This window comes from Centrocercus urophasianus, unplaced genomic scaffold, assembly GCF_019232065.1.
Source record: "Centrocercus urophasianus isolate 14NV4802_14NV808 unplaced genomic scaffold, USGS_Curo_1.0 seq_12, whole genome shotgun sequence".
In the NCBI taxonomy this organism is placed as follows: Eukaryota; Metazoa; Chordata; class Aves; order Galliformes; family Phasianidae; genus Centrocercus; species Centrocercus urophasianus.
In genome coordinates this window covers 36,437,662-36,443,428 of record NW_024884364.1, presented here as the reverse complement: position 1 = coordinate 36,443,428, position 5,767 = coordinate 36,437,662, and positions in this window count along the sequence as shown.

Genomic DNA, 5,767 nt, shown 5'->3' with positions numbered 1-5,767 from the left:
TATATAATTGTGGTAATATTTTCTCTTTTTATTATTTTATGCTGTTGTAAAATAAATGGTTACTTTAAAAATCAATCTTTTTGTTTTCTGAGTGCATGAAGAAGAGACATCGATTGGAAGAGAAGAAAACCTTGGCCCCACATCAAAACACACTGGCTTAAAATTCATGCAATTGTCTTGGGTTTATATGGCAAGGCTTGGTGGTAGGGGGCTGTGAGGGTGGCCTCTGCGATCAGATCAGAGCCAGTTCCAGCTGCTTTAAAAGTGACCCACCACTGGCCAAAGCTGAGCCATGAGAGACTTCACAGTCTGTGAGCTCTCTTATGCTATGCACAAGAGACACAACAAATACAAACAGTTGCAACTGATTGGAGTGGTCACTGCCAAGAGGTTTCTGATACAAATATGGTTTACACAAATATTCTGGTGTCCATGGCTAGGTCAGCTGGCTAGGAGCAATCTACTGATCTGTCTGCCTCCTGCCCTGCCTACCTGCTGGTGGCTGCTAGGACAGTGCTGGGCAGGTCTTGCAGGCCTTTTACCATAGAGAAGTCAGAGCAAACTCAGAGAAAACAAGTGACAGCTCAGCCAAGGAGGGAGAAGGAAGAAAATGCTCACAATTTTGAATATTGTGGTGTTGAAATTTTAAGGCTTGGCAGAAGCTAAATAACAGAAAAACCAGGATAAGGGGACCTTAGAGATGCTTCTTAATCCCTCACATTGATATTTTCAGAAGAAGAAACTGTGTAATTCCTACATTACCTATTAAATTTAAGGATATTTCCAAGTATTCAAAGGATACTAAAGCAGAATTCATTGCTGGCATTTGGAACTACAAAGAAAGAAAATAAATTAAAAAAAAAAAAGAGAAAATGCAGTGTGTGATAAACTGATCTGACTAACCTGGCAAGTTGCAGGGTTAATTGTCACTTTATTGCCAAAGATGGAGATTATAAAACTGCATGGCTCCATTTTTCTTGCTTTGTGTCAAAACTCATATCATTTAGAGATGTAATAATGCTTCTCCTGAAGTTTCATAGATATGTTCTTCTATATTCTTCTGCTTTCTGACCTCTTATCTTTTCCAAGGACCCAAAGCCCTGCATAATTTCTGTCTAAATGCTGGTGATCTTCACTCATCTCGTTATGGCAGTTATGCTCAGTCAAAAATGTATTTTTGGTCACTTCAGACAGGACATTTTTGCATAGCTTTGAGGTAATCAGGAAAGTCATCACAAGCTGTTAGGAGTGCCTGCCTACAAAAAAGCTAGAATCTTCCCTTTTTAAATCAAGGTATTTGCTGAGCTAGGAAAAGCTGAAAAGCATATCTGAACCAACATTACTGAAAATAGCTAGATATTACATGCCTGCTCTGAAGGGAGAAGATGTGAAGGACATCCCTCCCACCAAACACTCCATTCTGTGTTGACACGTGTGTGTGTACAATGGTAGCAATTTGTCCCCCAAAATTGTGTAGCACAGCACTCCTACGAACAAAGGGCATGGAAACATGCAGAGAAAATAGGCAGGGGAAGAATAGGCCACAGTTTCAGCACAGACAAATGTATGTGGCCTTTACAGAATGGACAACCTGGGCAAACTAATCTAGTGCCTGATTTAATGGTTGGTAACACTGCAGAAAGAAATGGAGGTTGGAAGTATATGATTTTTGAGATCCCTTCCAACCCAAGCCATTCTATGATTCTATATTTCTATGACATAAGCACTGAGGGCTGACATCTGAGAAACTTGCTCTAGAGAAACTATTCATACCAAAGAACTCTAAAGGACTTAAAACTTTCCTAAGACTTCACAGTCACAGAACAAAGGGGGAAAGAGGGAAAGAAAATTATATGGTATAAATCAGAAAATTGAATTATACTAAAATTAATAGAAAGACAAGGCTACTTACTACTAAAAATGCGTCAGTTCATAGCCATTATATAGCAGCAATTGGTTGCCTTTGGAGACAAACCTGCTTCAGCTTTGTAAGCAGAGCTTCAGAGTGTGATCTTTAATACAGATTTGCTAATCTCTGTAATAAATTTTGAATTTATAACTGGGTATTTTGTACTGTGAGAGGTGTAAAGTTCACTCCTTTTACTGTTTTTCTTTCCTAAAACGACTTCTCCCAATTCTTATTCCCCCAACTTATCTTTTAGGTGCATCATAATGCTTTAGTTACAAAGCATCATTCATAAAGGATGACGTACATTTCTGCAAAGCAACTTTCTTAAAAGGTCCAGGAAAGTTTCATAGTGACTTCAACTTTCTCCATAGGTATATGCCACTTACTCAGTTATTTTAGGTGGCATTGTTTATTGCAGTAACACAATGCCATCCCACAAGCCCCTTTTCCAAAATTGTTGCTCAGTATGTGTTTTATCCTAATTCATACCTGTTGCCAAGCTACATAAGCAGAATGTCTGTATTTGCTCCCTTATCTTTATGCTGCAGGAGGCTGCATCTTCATTTGTTGTTTTTCAAGTGAGGCACCTCAGCTGGTTTTATCAACACCACATTTGCTGAAACTACAGGGTCTCTTCCAACAGATCTTTCTCCGAGATTGGCCGCATACCCTTCATGGATTCCTTTGTAACACACAGAGCCTGAAGCTTTCTTATAAGAGTCATTTTGAAGATCAGGCCTGATCGCTTGATCCCACTGATGCACTTGCTGGCATCATGCAGCTACAAGCCATCGAAAGCTACAGCTGCTGTGCAGGAGCTCTGCAGATTCCAAAGTATGGCCCAGAGGTTTCTGTGGGGCCTACATGGAGCTACCTGAAGTCACCAGAAACAAATGAGCACAACAGCATTATCAGACTTGTGTTCTTTTCCTCTGCTTTCTGCATTCTTCCCAAAAGCTGTTCTTTAATCAGCAGTGGACTGACCCAGGATGTGGGTATGGTTGGCTGAGGGCAACCACAAGCGGGAATGAGAGAAAGAGAAATAACAGAACAAACCGCTGGCATCAGGAGAGGCCTAATCAGGTTTGGATTATGAGCTCAAGTGCCCACTAACAGATGGCAGAGACTGCAGGCAGAGGTTGCAGTCTTTACCTTAAACAGGGAACCTGGGAAGGCCAGAGTGAGCACAAAGAGAACACAACAGAGGTTTCCCTGACACTTTTGAGGCGCTGGGCCTTACTACACTGGACAAAATGGCCGCTTACATCTTCCTATCAGTTCCTCCAGTAACCTTGTACTTAACCATCAAATCAACAATGTTAGCCTTGGGTGAGGATGAAAGCATTCATCTTCTTTGTCTATAGTATGATGCTTCCCTGTTGTGGGATAAAGGGGCTCTTTCTGCACAGAGGCACTGCAGAAAGACTTATGAAGAAAGAGGATATTCCCTGTGCATTACGAAGAAAAAGGAGCTCACAGGCACCGACTTGTCAGATGAATCCCCTGCAAACCACCGGTGTTCTAAAGAAATATTTTTCAGATGACACAGTTAGACAAAAATGTCCTTTTTAAAATAAATACAAGAATGCTCTGTCTACAGGGAGACGTAAGGAGCAATTACATTCCTAACTTTGCAACCACAGATTTCAGTACTGAAAATGTACCTCGCTTTAGAAAGTGTTGCTTGACTTTGTTTAAGAAATGCTTAGCACTCCCAAATCTGAAAAAATAGGATAAAATAATTTTAAGAGGTAAACTTGTTTTGAGGGCCAGCACTTGCTCAGTAATTACATTTAATCCTAAAATGTTTTTGATGGTTTGGTGCTTCTGTCACATTTTAATGGTATTTACTGTAACTAGACAGATTTATACCCAGTTCTGTTCAGACCTTCTCATTTTTAATCCAAAATTTGCATCTACATCCAATAAAGTTTATGCTGTTTCACTGTATATCAAAAAGCAATTCAGTGTTTTTCCAGTCTGTGCAGAAGACTGCAGTTCGGGGTGGAGGGAGCACAGAGCCTCTGCTCCTCACTGCTCAGGACATCTTCACTCCAAGGACAATTCATGAATGAAGGAACCACATTTCCTGAGGTGGACTTCTTGCACCTATGCTTTCTTTCTGCTTCCCTGGTGCAAGGGTTTGAATCCTCTGTAGGTTTTAACAAATCGGGAGAGTGAAATGCTGCAAGCAGCAGAATCCCTGACATATCCTTCTGAGAAAACTCAAGGGCTGATGGTTCTTCTAAAAACAGCTTGCCTTCCCCCACATTAGATGTCAGTGGGAAATCCTTTACCCACAGGGTGGTGAGGCGCTGGCACAGCTGCCCAGAAAGCTGTGGTCCGTGGAAGCGCTCAAGACCAGGATGGGGCCCTGGGCATCCTGAGCTGGTGGGGGGCAGCCCTGCCCACAGCAGGGCTTGGGATGGGTGGACTGTGAGCTCCTTTCCAACCCAAACTACTTTGTGATTCTATGAAAATGGTGAGTCTATGAAAAAATTCACTTCCACTAAGATGACCACATGTGCCTTCCGTTGGCTGGATATTTAAATTCTGCTTGATACTATGCTTTCTTTGTGCTTTATTAAAAGTACTTCAAGGGTAGGGGAGATACAACCACAGCTGCTGAAATAAACAGTGACTGTCCCCCAGTCTGGAACAGCAGCATTTATCATTTCCAAAGCCCATGTGTGAGAGGCAAGAAGATAAGTTTCTTTTGCTCTTGTTTGGCTATTTTCTGTCAAAAATCTTACAGTAGTTTTTGTACAGTGAATATTTATAACTGTTGTTAATGTCAATGTAATTTTTTGCAGTTACTGCACTTATTTACATTTTAATGGCCAAGTCAATAAAGATTTATGCATCTGTCATATGAATTTTCCACAAAAGTGGTGAATGCCTCACAAAACAGTAGCTCCCGCAGTATGCTCCCCCTCCGAGCATCCTCTAAACGCTTTCATTGTTTCTAGAAACAGTGGGCTATCCATTAAAATAACCAACCCTTAAAGTCATAAGTCAAACCCAGCAGAATGTGTTGTGGCATTCTTCCTCACAAAGCTTCTGCATATTGCAAAAGTGCTTGCTCAGGGATCTTTTTTTTTTTTTTTTTTTTTTTTTCTTTCTCTCTTCTTCTAAACATTGTCCCTTGAATATCTCAAAGCTTGGTTTATCACCTTGGTATGTCAGCTGCACGAACTACATTGATTTCATAGCCTGAGGACATGCTGCACAGGTTGCCCTTGATTCGATTTTAGTGCAGTAAAAAGTATAGTTTGGAGCACCAGCATGGCAGGGAGTTCCATTCTTCTCCTCAGCTAACATGGTTATTTCTCAGCCACCCACTCTGGTTGGGTACAGCAGTGTGCTGATCGCTGCTGTGACAATAACTAGAGCCCTCTCTCCCGAGGGCTCTGCTCTCTCTCTGGTATGGAAATAGGCTGTGGATCTCAGAGGCATGCAGAGGGAAATGGCTTCTGGTCAACTTCAGTTGGGGTTCAGCGTCAAGATGAGTTCTTGGATGATTTGATGCTATGGCAAAGACAAGGTTAGGAATCAGTCTCCAGCAGCATCCCAGAGTCATGACTTGCACTTCCAAGGTGAAATTCATACATACAACTCATTAAGGTTAGAAAAGGCCACTAACAACTAGCCTAACTACCACCCATCACAGCATGCCCGCTGCCCATGTCCCTCAGTGCCACATCCGCACGGGTCTTGAACACCTCCAGGGACAGCAACTCCACCACCTCAATGGGCAGCCTGTGCCACTGCCTCCCTGCTCTTTCTGAGGAGAAATTGTTCCCAATATCCAACCTGAACCTCCCTAGAACGTGAGGCCATTACTTCACGTTCCATCAC